The following is a 17,852-nucleotide window of genomic DNA, read 5'->3' as shown; positions in this document are numbered from 1 at the left end:
TCGGAATGTTTTATACAGAAAATAAACCTCTTTTTCTAGCCTTTCTTGGGTATGCTTGGTTATCATCTGATTCTTTTAGATTTCTTTTTCTAAGTTTATTTGAAATATGATTTATGAGAAAAATGCCAAGAGGATTCATCGAAGATGATTGAAGAGGATCTTCACAACATACATGCCAAATTTCCAATGTAAGCAAGAAATGAGTAAGGTTGACGTTGTTATTCTGGAACTTTTGTACTAAAGTTGAAACTTTTGAATCATGGAGGTAGGGGCGGCTTGTTACTTGATTCTTGTCAAGTGACATTTCTGCATATAAAACTAGCAAATATGGAAATCCACGGTAACTTAAATTTCCCAAGGCAATCTCATTGGGATTGCCTTAGGAAATAACATATGCGAATTGAATTGCTTATGGTCATTTAAATGAAGAGGAAATAACAAAAATAATGGTGTTTCTTGGCATGCACATGTACTAACACTTGAGCGCTTTATAGCTAACTCAGATATTTGCATTAAGAACCAGCTAGAATTTGCTGATTTACATTTTATCTCTGCATAATGGAAGCTTATGCATGGTCATAGGTTCCAAAGAACATTCCTGTTGAAAGGTATATCTTCAAATTATCAGTTCATCTCTTGTAATTGACAAGAATTTTGTTCTCTTAATTGGTTGGAAGTGTCTGATTTTTAATTGGTTGGTTATTTCTTCCAATGCAAACTAGTAAATGTATGCAGAATTCTACTTGTCATTTTGTTTTTTGCAGATGCCAAAGTGCTTCATTGTTGTATGAATCATCAAGTATCCAGTGCTAGTTGTAATATCTCAGTTATCTTAGGTACGTAAGGCACATATGTTCATACATACATAAATTTGTATTTCATTGACAGGTAAAGAGAATTTTATTAAAAAGAATACCAATGGGCTAGCATATTACAACATATAGAGTAAATATGCAACACCATTGGAGAAAGTAACTAATGGGCTAGCATTCGGTCCAAAATCACTAGACAATAATAGGAAACATGGAAAACTATCATCTTCCTGATTGAACAGGGCTTCCGCAATTATACTTACGACTTTTGATCTACTTCTATAGTGGTGATCTGCTTGGTGTCAGTCAATTGGTAATGACATGACACAGTGTATTTCTTCTGTTCTACCTTATGAGCATCTAAAAGGAATCTAAAGATGAAAATTCTGTTGGCTTCATTATGTATTCAATAATGTGGTTAAAACTCAATTCTAAAGGAAGCAAGTTTCAAGTGGGATGATTGATAGAGCATGATTTAGTGGAGCAGCTTTTTAATGATTAATGTGGCATTGTTCTTGCACATGCACATCCAACTTGTAACCTTCATGCAATTGAAACTGAAATCTCAGCATGGAGAAAGACGTCCAATTGCACACTTCTTCCATTGATATGGATTGAAGAAGATGGCCCTTAGCAACATGTTGACTAGGAAATAAGTCTCGACCTCCTTGGCATTCTTTATAAATTATTATCAGACAATTTAGTAAATATGTAAAATAAATTCATATAGCATAAGTAGTATAAAACATAATGTGTAACAACAATTGAGGATGTGTGCTTTGCTAGTTAGGAGTTCTGCTTAGTTAAAGGGAAGATAGGGTTCAATTCTTGCTCTTTGCTTATTATTATTTTTTTATAAAACCAAACAAAGAGCCACAGCGAGTCGCATTAATTGAGTTGCTCCTACTACTAGGTTTCCTGATGACTTGGCTAGAAATTTTGTTGAGTCGAGTTGACTTGGCTAAATTTTGGGTTGATTTGGCAAATTTTAGAACTATGATTTCATCTGCAACTGCTACTCATATGTCATCTCTTTGTACTTGTGATTTGATGGATTCATAGATTTCCTGTGTTCTGAATAGTTGGCACTTTCTTGCAGATTTTGGTACCAATTGCCAATGGCTCAGTGGAGATGGAAGTTGTTATGGTAATTAATATTCTGCGAAGAGCAAAGGCAAATGTGGTGGTAGCATCTATCGAAGACAAATTAGAAATAGTGGCAGCCAGAAAAGTGAACTAATGGCTTATATGCTCCTCAAGGATGCTGACAAGCTACAATATGACCTTATTATTTTGTCGGTAAGTCATGAAGACCATACAGTTTGAGACATATTGCATATCCACACTTTCAAGGAGTGGAAACTATTGAGCATTCTATTAGTAAGGCTTGCATTATTTCATATCCTGTGCTTCCTTGCTTGGTTTTAGGAGGATTTGAGTTCTAAATCATTATTCTTTGTTGCTGATTTTATTTTATTTTTTTCATTCCTTTTCAAGAACAACCATATGATCTTGATCAAAGGTTGTTCCACTAACAATGGAAACTGCATCTGCTTTAGGAACTTGCAGGGATCATCAAGCTTTCAGCACCATCCAGTTTCAGTCTATTTAAAAGCTGAAAATTCATATGGATTTCAATGGATTTCACTTGATGAAACTAAGATCACTCCCTACAGGTGAAGTTCTTGTTTTTATCATGTTGTTTACACACCCTAAACACACCCACAGTCCGAAATACAAGTTGAATCTCAAAAAAATAACGTGGTAGACTTTAAAAAGGTTTAATGGTGGGCATCACTCTCCCCATTGTTTTCTATGTTGGGATCTACTACTGCTGTGGATCTGCCTCTTTCTTTGTCTCATGCCATGAAATAATATTCTTTTTTATGTCATCTCGTCGTCGTCTTTCTTTGTCTCAGCCATGTGCAGTAAGCTTTCGGATCAAAGCGAAGCTAAGAATATGGTGTTAGTTGATGGCGAATTGATAACCAGTAGAGGCACATTCATAGAGTTCTCGCTTGTGATTGTTGAGAAGTTATTTGGCTGCAAGTAGGCATTGGATCTTGCTGTCAATGAGAACTTTAAATAGACATAACTATTATGTTGGCATTGTACTTTTGTGAATGGATTGAAATGAATGATTGTATTTGATTGAATGAATGAATGAATGAATGATTTAGCCATGAAGTATTTATCTATATTAGCTTATATGAGTTGATCTATCAGGGCATGTACTACAATGGTAAGAGACGTCATTATTATATTTTCTTAATTTTTTTAAAAAAATAGGCATTAGCTACGGCTATTAACCGTAGCCCTTTATATCGAAACCGTAGCTGTTGCTAATTTTAGCCTATTGCTATGGTCCTCGCTCTACTTTTAGCTACAACTATGGAAGCTATCACTATGGATTTAATCTGTACCTATTGTTTATATGGCTACGGATTTAATCCGTAGCCATAGCTTTAAGACCTATGGCTACGGTACCAATAGGTACGGTTGTGCTACGGAATCTAACCGTAGCCATAGGCTTTTAGCTACAGTTTTTATCCATAGACTTTGCCCAGTTTTTTGGTAGTACGACCTATGAGTTAGGTCGGCATATAACCACTTGAGAGGGCTCGTAGGTAAGCTCTTTGAGTTCCTTAAAGTTACATCATCCTCCTTGAAGGTTGCTTTGTTTATGGATGGAGGGGCCTTATCAAGATCAAGTATCGACTGGTCCGCCCTGGTTCAGTAGAGTTAGTCTATTCCATAAGTCAATTTAATGATTTGTAGATTTTTTCCAACACTATTTATTTTATCTATTAGTAGTGCAGGAGAAAAAAGAAAAAGAAACAAAGCTTATCTTTTTTATTTTTATTCATAGAATTGTACACTTGTATATTTAAAGCACAAAAATCCAGCCGGGGCACTCGTGATTACTTAAGGTAAAGCTGCATTTCTTAGTATAAGAAAATGGCTTGCTCTCAACATCAAATCAAGGGTTCAAAATAGTCACCGATCCTGAATGCCTATGAGAAAATAGCTTATTTATGGTTCTATATTAATAATATAATTGGTTAAAATGATAGTATCATCTCATCGTATGGGACGAACTGATGGGGATGGGGGAATCGCTGAATCCCGAGTCGCGACGGCGGCCTACCGTCCTCTTTTAGGCTTATTACAATACTTGCGGCTGTATTACTATTTTAATGTTGCCACGGTAGCCGTTAGCTCTGGAATCATATCTCCTTGATCCAAACCACTCATATGACGGAAAAAAACCTGGATAGCTGACACACGAAAACTTGTTTTGAATGAGATTGGTTAAAGGAGACGGTCCATATTCAAATGAAAAGAGTCAGATAGAAAAAAGGTTAAAATAGTCCATTCTGATATTTTCGTTTTTGGGTTCCAAATTTACTGGCAAGCCCATCGTATAAACGGTTTGGATCATTGAAACATGAGTCCAAATCAACGGCTACTGTTACAAAGTGAAAGAAAGCAATTGGAGGGACCCATGTTAGCGGGCTCGGCGGTTTTTAGTACAAAAGCGGTATTGGCGGAGGCGGAAACCGGTCTCTCCGGAGGATAAAAAGTAGAATGCCACGTCAGCATTCTCTGTCAAGCTTGGGTTTCGGGGGATGGAATGGCCATGTCTTTTGTCCATATCACCGCAGATGAGCCATTATGAATAAATGAGTGCCCTGCGAGTCTGCGAACGGCCTCCTCCCCCCATTACCGGGCCGGACATAGGGCTTTCACATTGGGTTTTGCTGCTATGAAGTGTATGATGCTTGATACGCAGGCACTCGAAAATTACATTTATGACATATAACAATGCAAACTAAACCGATTAAATAGTGGGACCCACTATATCTAAGTCTATGACTACTAAATTTTGATTGGTTAAGCAATCTTAGCCTCTGATTTATGGAGAGTTGTTTGTTGAAATAGGACTGTTGGATTTTAATACTTTTAAATATCTGATAAAATTCCACCGATCAGGTTGTCAGATAGACAAATAAATTTATTTATTTTTTAATATAATATATCTAGATTAAGACTTATACTTTTCTCGGCCTAATTCATATTACATAAATGCCATATATGCAACTTTTACAATCTGATCCATAGCAATAGACTGAGCGGAAGATACCTCCTCTTAATACCGAGGTATCAATTGATTTTTCAAATTCATTATAAATGCCATGTAAATAACATCTTATTATAATTTCATCCTGTTTAGAAATATATCTAAAAAGATTAACTTAAATTTGTGAGCCCCACCATGATGTATATGATATATCTGCGTCGTCCATCAGCTTTACCATGACATTTTGAGGCATGAGCCAAACAATGAGACAAATCCAACATTAAAGTGGCCCACACCAAAGTAAACAGTGGCCCCAAAAAGTTTTTAACGGTGAGTGTTTGATTACCTTTTTCTTGTGATGTGGTCCACTTAAATTTAAGTCTGGCTCATTTTTTTGGTCATGCCCAAAATTTAGTTGGCATAACAGATAGATGGTGTGGATAATCCATATGCATCATGGTGCGCCCCACAAATATTTAGTAAAATCCTTGATTTTAGCATTTTAAAAAAAATAACAGTTAAATCCATCCTCAAAAACAATAATAATTACCTATAGAAATAATTATTACGTATTTACAATGCAATTACATTTACCTTAGAAAATCAAACAAGCCTATGAACTTACAGCGGGTGTACTAACAAGCAAACCAAATAAAAATAATAGGGAAATTTCCTACTGTACGACCCATTTATGGCCCATTTCCAAAAATAAGCCCACTTATTTTGAGCTCCTAAGAATAAGCCTCAGCTGTACGGCCCCATTTCTTAGGTTGAAAATGCCCTTGCTTTTTCAGCTTTCAGATTTGTGAAAGGTTGGGATCCCTTTAGCTACGGATTATAACCGTAGCTATAACCTTAGTTATGACCGTAGCCATAACCCGTTGATTGCAAGAGGGTGGACAACGAGTCGGGGTCGACTGGGTCAACCCCGTCGACCAGGTCAGTGAGATAGTGAGTTGGGGTCGATCGGGTTTGGACCCGATCGACCCCGACTCGCTATCCAACCTAGGTTTTTTTTTTTTTTTTAAAGAACTTTTTCTCTCCTACATTTTTCTCTAATACATATTTATATAAATATGTATATATAAGCATATAAAAAAAAATTTTATCTCTTTTTATTCATTTCTTTCTTTATTCATATAACAAGAACATCTTCTAAACCAAAATTAGTTACTTAACGTATCATATATGATTTTAGGGCTGAAAGTTGGGCAGGTTCAACCCAACCAACCTGTGATCGACCCGACGTTGGGTTGGGCTTGGGCAGGATGTATCGGGTTTGGTCTTGGGGTTAGGCCATATAAACACCAACCCGATAAAACTTGGGTTAGGCTCGGGTTGAGGTCTCGGGAATCACCGAAAAATGCATGGAAATGACTGTGAAATGCATAGAAATGACCCTGAAATGAAGGGAAATGACCGTGAAATGCATGGAAATGACCGTGAAATGAAACGGAATCGCCAGGATTGACTGTGAAATACATGGAAATGACTGTGAAGTGAAGGGAAATGACCGTGAAATGCATAGAAATGACAGTGAAATGAAACAGAATCGCCGGGATTGACCGTGAAATGCATGGAAATGACCGTGAAGTGAAGGGAAATGACCATGAAATGCATGGAAATGAACGTGAAATGAAACGGAATCGCCAGAATTGACCGTGAAATGCATGGAAATGACCATCAAGTGAAGCGAATTGACCGTGAAATGCATGGAATTGACCGTGAAGTGAAAGACATTGATCGTGAAATGCATAAAAATGACCGTGAGTCAAAACGGAATCGTCGAGATTGACCGTGAGGTGAAGCGAATTGACCGTGAAACGCATGGAAATGACCGTGAAATGAAGGGAATTGACCATGAAATGCATGGAAATGACCGCGAATCAAAACGGAATCGTCGAGATTGACCGTGAAATGCATGGAAATGACCGTGAAGTGAAGCGAATTGACCGTGAAATGCGTGGAAATGACCATGAAGTGAAGGGAATTGACCATGAATCAAAATGGAATCACCGGGATTGACCGTGAAATGCATGGAAATGACCATGAAGTGAAGTGAATTGACCATGAAATGCATGGAAATGACCATGAAATGAATGGAATTGACCATGAAATGCATGGAAATGACCGTGAAATGAATGGAATTGACCGTGAAATGCATGGAAATGACCGTGAATCAAAACGGAATCACCGGTATTGACCGTGAAATGCATGGAAATGGCCGTGAAGTGAAGGGAATTAACTGTGAAATGCATGGAAATGACCGTGAATCAAAACAGAATCGTCGAGATTGACCATAAAATGCATGGAAATGACCGTGAAGTGAAGGGAATTGACCATAAAATGCATGAAAATGACCGTGAAATGAAGGGAATTGACCGTGAAATGCATGGAAATGACCGTGAATCAAAACGGAATCACCGGGATTGACCGTGAAATGCATGAAAATGACCGTGAAGTGAAGTAAATTGACCGTGAAATGTATGGAAATGACCGTGAAGTGAAGAGAATTGACCGTGAAATGCATGGAAATGACCGTGAATCAAAACGAAATCGTAGGGATTGACCGTCAAATGCATTGAAATGACCATGAAGTGTAGGGAAATGACCGTGAAATACATGGAAATGACCGTAAAGTGAAGGGAATTGACCATGAAATGCATGGAAACTAATGACCGTGAATCAAAACGGAATCGCCGGGATTGACCGTGAAATGCATGGAAATGACCATGAAGTGAAGGGAATTGACCATGAAATGCATGCAAATGACCGTGAAATGAAAGGGAATTCTCCTTCACAGTAATTTCCGGCGATTACCGCGAAGTGAATGAAATGGATTTTCGACCATTGACCTGATGGAATCTTGGAAAATAACCACGTTGGTTGGCTAAAGTAGCTTCTCCTACCCCAAAATCATATATGGTACGTCAAGTAACTAATTTTGGTTTAAAAGATATTCTTAATAAATGAATAAAGAAATAAATGAAAAAAAGCGAGAAAAATTTTGTATGTGCTTATATATACATATTTATATAAATAAGTATTAGAGATAAATATAGCTAGAATAAAGTTATTCATGTTAAAGTTTTTTTTTTTTTTTTTTTTTTAAGTGCATAGAATGCGGAGTGACTACGGTTATAGCTACGGTTATAAGCCGTAGCTATTGACCCGGATGCCAACTCACTGGCTACTCTTTTTCTTCTTTTTTACATTTTTTACCTGTTGTAATCCCCACCGCTTTTTGTAGGTTTCATTATGAGGTATGTGTTATATCAAAACCATCCATCTATTTGGCGAACTCGTATTAAGACTTGGGATGAAAAGTAAGATAGATCTAGCTATCAAGTGGACCACACTGTAAAAGGCAGTGGAGGATTAGACCTCTACCATTGAAACCCTTTTAGGGGTCAAGAAGTTTTAGATCATTATGGAATTTATTTTTCCTCTTCATCCAGGTCTTTGTGACCGGCGAAAATCAATTTTCCCGCTGCTCTTTGTGGTGTGGTCCAGTTGATCTTTGGATATGATTTTTTCTTTTTCGTAATGCTCCGAAATGATCTCAAAATATGGACGAACGTTGTGGATATAATAAATACATAACTGTGGGGCCATGTAACTCTGATATCCTTTGAACGTTCGTACAACTCGGAGGTCGAGGAGCGTCAGCGCTCGTCTTCGAGCACCAGGCGATCTGCTTTCGGAAAGAAAGCACGGGCATTTTCGACATGAGAAATGGGGCCGTACCGCTGGGGCTTATTCCTGGGAGGTAAAAAGTAAGTGGGCTTCAAAAGGTTGATGGGCCATATATGGGTCGTACAATTAGAAATTACTCAAAACAATATATGCAATTTTTAAGTAATTATACCAGTGCCCATGTATTATCCATCCTATGCCAGAGTATCAAAATTCTTGCGTGCAGCTCCTGTCTGTCAAATACACCCAACTTTTTCACAGCGTATGTACTTTGTGTATAAAGACAGATAGCGATGATGGCTATAGGCAGCGGTCAGGGTAGGATCTAGTGGACGGGGATTTCCTGCTAAAGCATTCCGCAAGAAGTTACTGCGCTGGGATGTAGGTGGGTCTACCTTGATGTTTGCCATGAACACCGTTCATTTGTTTTCTGAGATCATTTCAGGACATTTTACAGGAATTAGATGGATATAAAACTCAAGTGGGCCGCACGATAGGAAATAGTTGTGATTTAGTCACCACCGTTGAAACATTTTTAAGACCACAAAAGTTTCTCATCTTGCTAATTTTTTTCGTGTTTTCACTTCATCGTGGGAATGACCTTATAAACCGTCTGGATGGCATACAAAAAATCAAGGTTGAGCCCAGGAAGGTTTCAACGGTAGAAAACTCTTTCCCCAATTTTCCCTCTCATATGGCCCAGTTGAGTTTTGAATCCACATAATTTTCGGTCCCATGTCATAAAATGAGCTCAGAAACGGATGGACGGGATGGATTTATCACAAACATCACGGGGGACCCCACCTAGCATCCAATGCAGGAACTTCCTGCTAAAGGCTTTCGCAGGAAATCCGCGTCCGGAACTCGTGTGGCGCGGACTGGGTATCCTGTACCTAGAGACGGACGGTCATACCAAGGGTTTCTGTGAGTCCCACCGTGACTTATATATGCCATCCATCTATTTTGACCAATCATTTTAGGCCACAAGACTAAAAAGGATGCAGATCAAATGGTCAAGTGGACCATATAGTGGAAATTTAAAGCCTATGGTAGAAAACTTAGAAAATAAGCATAACGGTGGGCCAAGGTTATTTTCAACGGTAAGAGCTCAATCCCCACTGCTCCATGTGGTGTGGTCCACTTAAGCCTTCAATCTACCAAATCTTTGGGATCATGCCCTAAAATTATTTTTCAAAATAGATTGATGGCATGGATATAACATATGGATCAGGGTGGACCTTATAAAGCCCCTAACATGACCATTATCTCTAGCTATGTCATGGTGGGGTAGTACCCAATCGGCCCATAATAATAATAACAGGGTTTTGAATAAGTTGCTGGCCCATCACGCACCCAGATTGGGTACTAACTCGGCCGGTTTGATTTTGACACACGCATGAGGGCTCTGAGGGGCCACCATGATGTATGGGTTTTATCAACATCATTCATCCATTTTGTCATATAATTATAATTTTGGGGTAAAAGCCTGCAGAAAAGAGGCAATCTAAGCCTTAATCAGACCACAGAGTATTTGTAGTGACACTTATTATTGAAACTTTCTAAGACCCATGGTGAAACTTATTTTTCGCAACCTCTTAGTAAGGTCACGTGGACCTAGACAAAAGAAGGCACAAATATCAGCTTGATCAAAACTTCTGAAATGGTATAAAGGAAAAAGGAAAAACACAAATATCAACTTGATCAAAACTTCTGCAACTCCTAAGAAGTTTTTAATAATGATTGTTCAATCTCCATATATTGTTCCACTGTGTGGTCCACCCAAGTCTTGCATCGCCTCATTTTTTTGACCACACTGAAATGATCGAGTGGATATGATAGAGACTCATGTTTTAGATTCTATGTTACCCATGTCAGGGAACAAACATTTGTTGAACAAGTGACTGTATGAAAATAAATATTTAATGGCTTATATTCAAATCTAAGATTCAAAATGAAACATGGTGATAAGATTGTAGCTTCTTTATAGTAGTATTCAGGACTACATCAGCGGTTCATATTAATCTAAGGATGCAAACCAGCCGTACCATACCGTGGAACAGGTCACCATACCCTAGCAAAACCCTATATTAAAATATTTCAACCCTCTTTCCTTTTCCCATTCCATTCATTTCCTGAATTTCGAGTGTCTCCTTTAACCATCATTTGTTTTTTAGCCATTGATCTTGAATGCTATTAATCCACATCCACGGTGATGCCCATCATATGATTGCTTCTAATTAATGAACATGATCTAGATCCAATTTTTCAAGTTCAAGCATAAAAGGGGGAAGAAAGCAATATTGTAGATGTATCAGAGAAGACGGCTTAATATAATTGTTGATTAAAAAAGGATAAATGTTCACATATAAGGTTGAATGCTATATGGTCCTTAAACTCGTGGACCCAACTTGAAACTCAACTTACTCAACTCAACCAGTGTTTGGGCCAAGTCAAGTCTCAGGCCCAATCCTCCTCTGTCGATATCAGTTCGAAGGAGCTTGCCGAAGCCAAGATGGATGTCACGAGGTGGGAGCTCGCCGAAGAGGTCTTTTGGAAACAAAAAGTCCGGAACAACTGGCTTCAAGAAGGGGATAGGAACACTAAGTTTTTCCATCTCTTTGCTTCGGAGAATTTTAGGAGAGCTTGGATTCTGGAGATCAAACTCGATTCGGGTGAATCCACCTCGGATCCTCAAGTTATCAAAACCGAAGCATTGCCTTTCTCCAAGAGCTGCTGTCCGCTGAGGTCCCCTCGATGTCAACCCCTATTGCTGATCTCTCAATGCAGTCAGCCCCTACCACTGATGAGTTGTTGGACGTCATCCCTTCTCTCATCTCCGATGAGGATAATGACAATCTCTTGAGGCCTCCCAGCTTCGGGAAGGTGCACAAATCAGTCCTTGCTCTCTCCAAAGAAGGCGTGCTCGGGCCGGATGGAATATCAGGGGCTTTCTTTGCTGGGAGCTGAGCCATTATTGGTAAAGATGTGCATATCACCGTGGTCGATTTCTTTCAAGGAGGTAGCCTTCCCAGGGCCTTCACGTCCACGTTGGTCTACGTGATCCCAAAATCCCTAGGCGCCAAATCCTTCGCTGAATATAGGCCTATCAGCCTATGTAATGTCGTTTACAAGATTTTTGCTAAAGTTCTTATGGACAGATTGGGCACCCTACTCCCAAAGCTAATTTTCTCTAAGCAAGGGGCCTTTGTCAGGGGCCGATCCATTGTAGAAAATATAGCATTGGGTCAATAACTTTTTAAAGACATCAACCGGAAAGTTCGGAGCGAAAACTTGGTTGTGAAGCTCGATATGGAGAAGGCTTACGACAGTGTGGAGTGGCATTTTCTAAAAGGGGTTCTGATGAAGTTTGGTTTCAACTCTACATGGGTGAAGTTGGTGGAAGCTTGTTGGAACAACAGCTAGTTCTCCATTCTGGTTAATGGGGAGAGTTGTGGCTTCTTCAAATCTAGCAGGGGGCTAAGACAGGGTGATCCCCTCTCTCCCAGCCTTTTCATTCTTATGGCTGAAGTATTTAGCAGGGGGATTTTCAGGCTGGTTTCTAGTGGGTTGTGTCAACCGTTCAAGCTAAAGCAAGGATGTCTTCAGGTCTCCCATCTGCTCTATGCCAACGACACGGTGTTGTTCCTTAATAGGTCTCGAAATTCCATTGATGCGGTGAAATATTTCATTGCCAACTATCAAGCCACTTTGGGCCAAAAAGTTAACCATCGAAAAAGCTCCTTCTACTATTCTCCCAAGCTATCAGCGGCTACGATCAGATGCCTTGAGCACTACCTCGGCTTTCCTAGGTCGACTACGGTGTTCTCCTACCTGAGGGTTCCGATGGTGAAAGGGAGAATCAAGTGCAGTCAGTTTTCTCTTTTGGTTGACAAAATAGCTGCCAGGTTTCATGGGTGGAGCTCCAGGATCCTCTCGCAGGCTGGCAGGTTGGCATTAATTGCCTATGTCCTCAGCAGGATCCCTATCCACACATTAGCGGCCACAGTTGAGCCCAAGAAGGTCCTAGGAATTTTGGAGGGTATGTTTTCTAACTTCTTTTGGGGTTGGCGGGAAGGTGTGCGGAAACTTCATTGGAAAAAATGGAATGACATTTGCTTCCCAAAAGAAGAGGGTGGGTTAGTTATAAGGAAGATGAAGGATCTCATGAAGGCACTTCACATGAAACTGGTGTGGAGTGTCAGGTATGGGAAGGATGGCGGTTTATGGGCGAGCTTCATGCGATCCAAATACGAGCGGAACAGCTCTTCCCTCTCCCCAATAGTTTTACCTACAGGTGCTTCGCTGATTTGGAAGGTGTTGGTAGGGCTTTTCCCCATTTTGGACAGCAACGTCCAATGGGACGTGGGGCGTGGCGACTGTAATATGTGGGCTTCTGACTGGTCCAGTCTGGGTCCTTTTCGTTCGCTTCCCTCCCTGGATATCCAGGTAGATAAGCTTGTGCTGAAGGTTTCAGATTTTATTGGGGAGGATGGGCTGAAAGTGGGGGCCCCTTTCGACTTTCCTGGATGGATCCAGGAGCACATCCTCAGCCAGGGTATTTGCACCTCCGACTCTGATGATTCTCAGGTGTGGCCATGTAGTCCCGCCGGCGTTTTCTCCGTCAAGTCAGCCTGGGAAGTGGCTAGAGAGAGCAACCAAAAAATTCCTTAGCCTGGAAAGATATGGCATCCCAACATTCCCCCCAAGATCTCCATGTTTATTTGGAGGATGTTGCAAGATGCTTTGCCAATCAACTTAGGCATCTAGAAGAAGGGGATTTCCATCGCCTCGAAGTGTGAGTGTTACGGGAGTGGCCCGGCCTTGGAATCAGTGTCCCACCTTTTTCTGGTTGGTCAAATGGCGGCAAATTGCTGGAGCAATCTGGCCAGTTTTTTCAGGGTGTCTCTGGCCCCTCACTCCTCGGCTCGAGGTTGTCTCATTTGGTGGTGGCAGTAGGATCTTCCTCTTAGACATACGCCCTCCGTTCTCCGCTTAGCCCCAGCTTTCCTTCCGTGGGAAGTCTGAAAAGCGAGGAACGGGGCTAGGTTTGATGGCCGTGGTATTTCGGAGCAAGGGATTTTCACCAGGATCAAGCGGTGGATGCAGTTGTGTTTTTCGCTGTTTCCTTCACCCCTTCATCTGGTGGAGGGCCGTCCCCAGCCTGCTGTCTTTCATCCTCGTCGACAGGGCCGCCCCTCCCTCAGTTTCATTATTGTTAAATGGGTCAGGCCAAAAGAGGGTTGGTGGAAATTAAATGTTGACAGGTCAACCCTCTCTAATCCTGGGCCAGCTGGTGGAGGGGGACTTTGCAAGGACCACAATGGCAATCTGATTTTTGCTTTTGTCAGTTGGTACGGGTGCTCTTCCAATAACGGTGCGGAGCTTCGGACAGTCTTTGATGGGATGAAATTCTGCCTGTCTCATGGTGCGGGGATGTTCTTATTGAATCTGACTCTAAGTGGGTGGTAGATTGTATCCAGGGGAAGTCTTCCTACACCTAGAAATGGAAATATTGGGTCTCCAGGATTATGAAGCTCAACGGGCAGGGATCCTTTCGCATTTCCCTTGTCCCCAAAGAAGTGAATGGGGCGACGGATGGGCTGGCGAAAGAGGGTAGTCAGGGTCACATGGACGGATTCTTCATGGATGTCAATGCACTCCCTCAGACTGTTAAGGGGTGCTTCCTGACGAACAAAGCCGGGCTAAGTGCCATTGCTTTTAGGCTTGTTCTTCTTTTCATATGATAGGAGGGGCAGGGTCTTTGGCCCGTTCTCCCTCTCGAAATTGTTGCCTGTATAAATTTTCCTCATCAATGGAACTCGGGTTCTTGCCAAAAAAAAAAAAAAGAAACCCTCAATTAGGTGATATTTCCAGCCGAGTCCTTTGGAAAGTCAGCAATCAACCTAACTCAACCCGGACACAGAGGACTCATCTGGTTGACTCAAGTTCAGCCTGATTTGACTGAGTCACTCACCTTAAGTGACAGAATTGTATTAAAAATAAATATGTTGAGAGCGAGATTTGAACCTCCAATGTCATCTAAGAGTTTATTTGGATTTAAGTAATTAAAATTATATCACAACATGTTCATGGTTTGTCAATCCCCTTTTATATTAACCACTGTTATGGATATATGGCTGTTAAACCATGAATTGTATATGGTTGAGAGGTTGAAGTACTTATTATTGACAGTTTCAGTGGATGTGAGGATGACACTCATCTATGCGCATGCATGATCGTGTGATTGTCCAGGTTCAAGAATCCCATGTGTGTATATGTACCATTATCAATCTTCAAGTACTAAAACAAATGTGCATTATTATACAGTTTGTGAGTATTATGTTTTTGAGTTTTGGCTCCCATTCTTTTGTTAGGCCCACTCTTGTTTTGGCCAAAAAGCCTGTGTTATATGATAGGCGAGGCTTGTTTATTTTTATAAAGCCCGCTAGAATGTTTGAAAAACATTTTCCAAATTAACAAAGTTGCAAATGGTGTTCTTCCACCTTTCAAAAAAAAGGGTACTAAAAAAATTGGCACGTGTCAAATGTGCATATGTAAGGTGTAAATATCCCACCAATCAATCTTTACCTTCCCCACATGTGCCACAATCTTTCGTGTCCATATTTCAGGTGTTTGAGAAATAAATGATGTAAAAACTACTAGATAGCAATAGCATGTCCATGACTAGCTAACCTCGACAATGAGCCATGGATCACTACTCAAGACACCACTTTACACATATCCAAAAATGCCCTAAGAGCAGTATATAACAACCTTAACCAGTGAAGTGTAAGTAATGTTGTTACTTTAAGTGACATTTTATATCACTTTCACAAGATCTGATTGTTTTAAATATGGTTAAAACTCCTTAATTGAGCAGATTGAGTCTTTGAGTCAACCCAACTCAGCTGAAGATCGAGTTGAGTCGAGCTTTTGGGTTTTTGAACTGTAGTATGCATACAACTTTTCCAATTTCCACCAATGTGTCAATTTTGTATGACATCATGACCCTGAAAAGGATGGGCGACATTGTAAAGATGATAAGATCTGGAGTCCAAAATGCTCCATTTATCAAGTAGCTTATACTGTTGAAATAAATGGACAGCGATTGTTTGACTGAATGTAGCCGTGTAGCCCAACTGAGAAGCAATTGTTTTGATTTTTGTTCCAGGTAATTTTCATTGCATAGTACCCTACTAAAGACTTCAATATTCCACTGAAATGACACATCAGCATAAACTAATAATGTTGTATTAAAGTTAACACCGGACATTTTACATGCAATTATTTTTTTTGTTGAAAAGAGGTTTCCTTAGCCAACACGTCTGTACATATCTAAGCATACATCCTAACATGGCGTTCGTTTGTGGGACACCATGTATCCCTCATATGGGACCAGTTGCATGGATCTTCTGCCTCAGAAAGTGGTCGTTTCACCCCTTAAGTTAGTCACGATTTATCAAAGAATTGATGGCTAAAACCTTTTTTAATCTAACCAGATATTTCTTATGTTCACTGTAACACACTAAAGGAGTGTAAAGGTGGAAAAAAAAAATGGAAAGAGTATGGCCCACCTCATGGAAAGCTTAGATCTTGCACACTTCTACCATACTGGCTCGGGTGTTTGAATAAAGATGCATGTGAGCTTAGCAAACTTCTTAAATAAACTTTGGAGTATGGGATGTGGACGCACTCAGAGAGAGATCGAGGAGAGATTGGAGGAAAGGGATGTGGCTTGGTGCAAGCTACATGCAAAGGAAGAAAGAAAGAACAGCCGGAGTGCCCATGGAGAAACACTGATCTCCAATATGTAGTCTTGTCATAAATACCATATGATTTTACCATCAAGTAGTGTAGATTCCAGCAGATTTGGGTTATGAGTAAATCTGTCCCACTGGTTCCATCCAATACTTTCTTCAAGATTTAGGTGGGCCATCAGGAAACATCCAGGAGATGCCAGTGACTGACGATGTTGGACTGATCTTGTGAGTTTTTGTGGTTGTGGCTGGGGCATCTTGTCGATGCCTTGCTTGTCTCATTGACTTGGTGCACTTGGGTTGTGTGTGAGGTTGCTCGGCTGGATACTTTACTTAGCCCTATTCCCGGTTCAGTCTCCTTTTGTTTCTGTTTTTTTTCTTTTTCTTTTTATGCTGTCTGGAGGCTATATATATATATATATATATATATAGAGAGAGAGAGAGAGAGAGAGAGAGAGAGAGAGAGAGAGAGAGAGAGAGAGAGAGAGAGAGAGAGAGAGGGAGGTAAGGCCTGATTATTTTATAGCACTCAGCTGAAGGATTGTGTAACTATTTCATTTTATCAACAAAGTTACAGGTGGTTTACTTCCACCATTCCCGAAAAGTAAAAAATAATAATAATAATAATAATAATAAGTAAGCACACATGTAACTATGGACCACTGGTATTGCAATTCTTGACTTCTCTTTAACTTCTTTTTATCTTTTTCTTTTTCTTTTTTCTTTTTTCGAGGGGGGAGGGGTGGGGGCGACCCAGCTGCTCTTTTTCTTCTTGATTTTGATTCTCTAATTTAAGTTATTCTTTTTAATAGATAATATGCGAAAATCCTTTTTTGTAATTATTATTACAGTCATATTAGCTTGATTTCTTAGACAAGGCATTAATAAAGTGAGATGATAAATGAGCAGCAGCTCCGATCAGACGATGTACAATGAAAGTTGGTGCTGATGTATCTCCACAACATTCATTTCAAAATGGGACATTTCAAAACATAGAAATTTGAAATGCCTGCTAGATTCATGGCAACCTTTTCTAATAGTGAGGAAAATAAGCATGAACTCACCGTGTTCCTTGGGCACATTGAAACTGCACTTATAATTCAATAGCTTGATTCTTTAAAAATGATATAATGGCCTTTTCAGACACATTTTTTTGAACAAAGTAGATGTGGCACCTGTAACGCAGGTAGGGAGAAAGGAAATAGTTTGCAAGACATGGGTGATAGGACAGAACAGGAAGTTGAATAATTCAAACTGTTGATATGAAGAACCTTTCCACATATATATTGGGATATTAACAAAGATCATAGCTTGGAATATTTTAACCTTTTGACCAGACACTTAAGAATCTTCCCATCTTGAAGATTAGATCAACAATTTGTGTTTTCCCTTATTCCGTATGGGAATCACCCGAATTAAATGGCATATAAACATCATGATGGGTTCTAGGAAGCTTCCAATGGTGAGTGTTTAAGTCCCCATGGTTTTATATGGTGTCCCAATTGA

The sequence above is a fragment of the Magnolia sinica genome, chromosome 1, assembly GCF_029962835.1.
Source record: "Magnolia sinica isolate HGM2019 chromosome 1, MsV1, whole genome shotgun sequence".
Taxonomy (NCBI): Eukaryota; Viridiplantae; Streptophyta; class Magnoliopsida; order Magnoliales; family Magnoliaceae; genus Magnolia; species Magnolia sinica.
The sequence above is the reverse complement of the archived record's forward strand: the minus strand, read 5'-3'. Positions refer to the sequence as shown.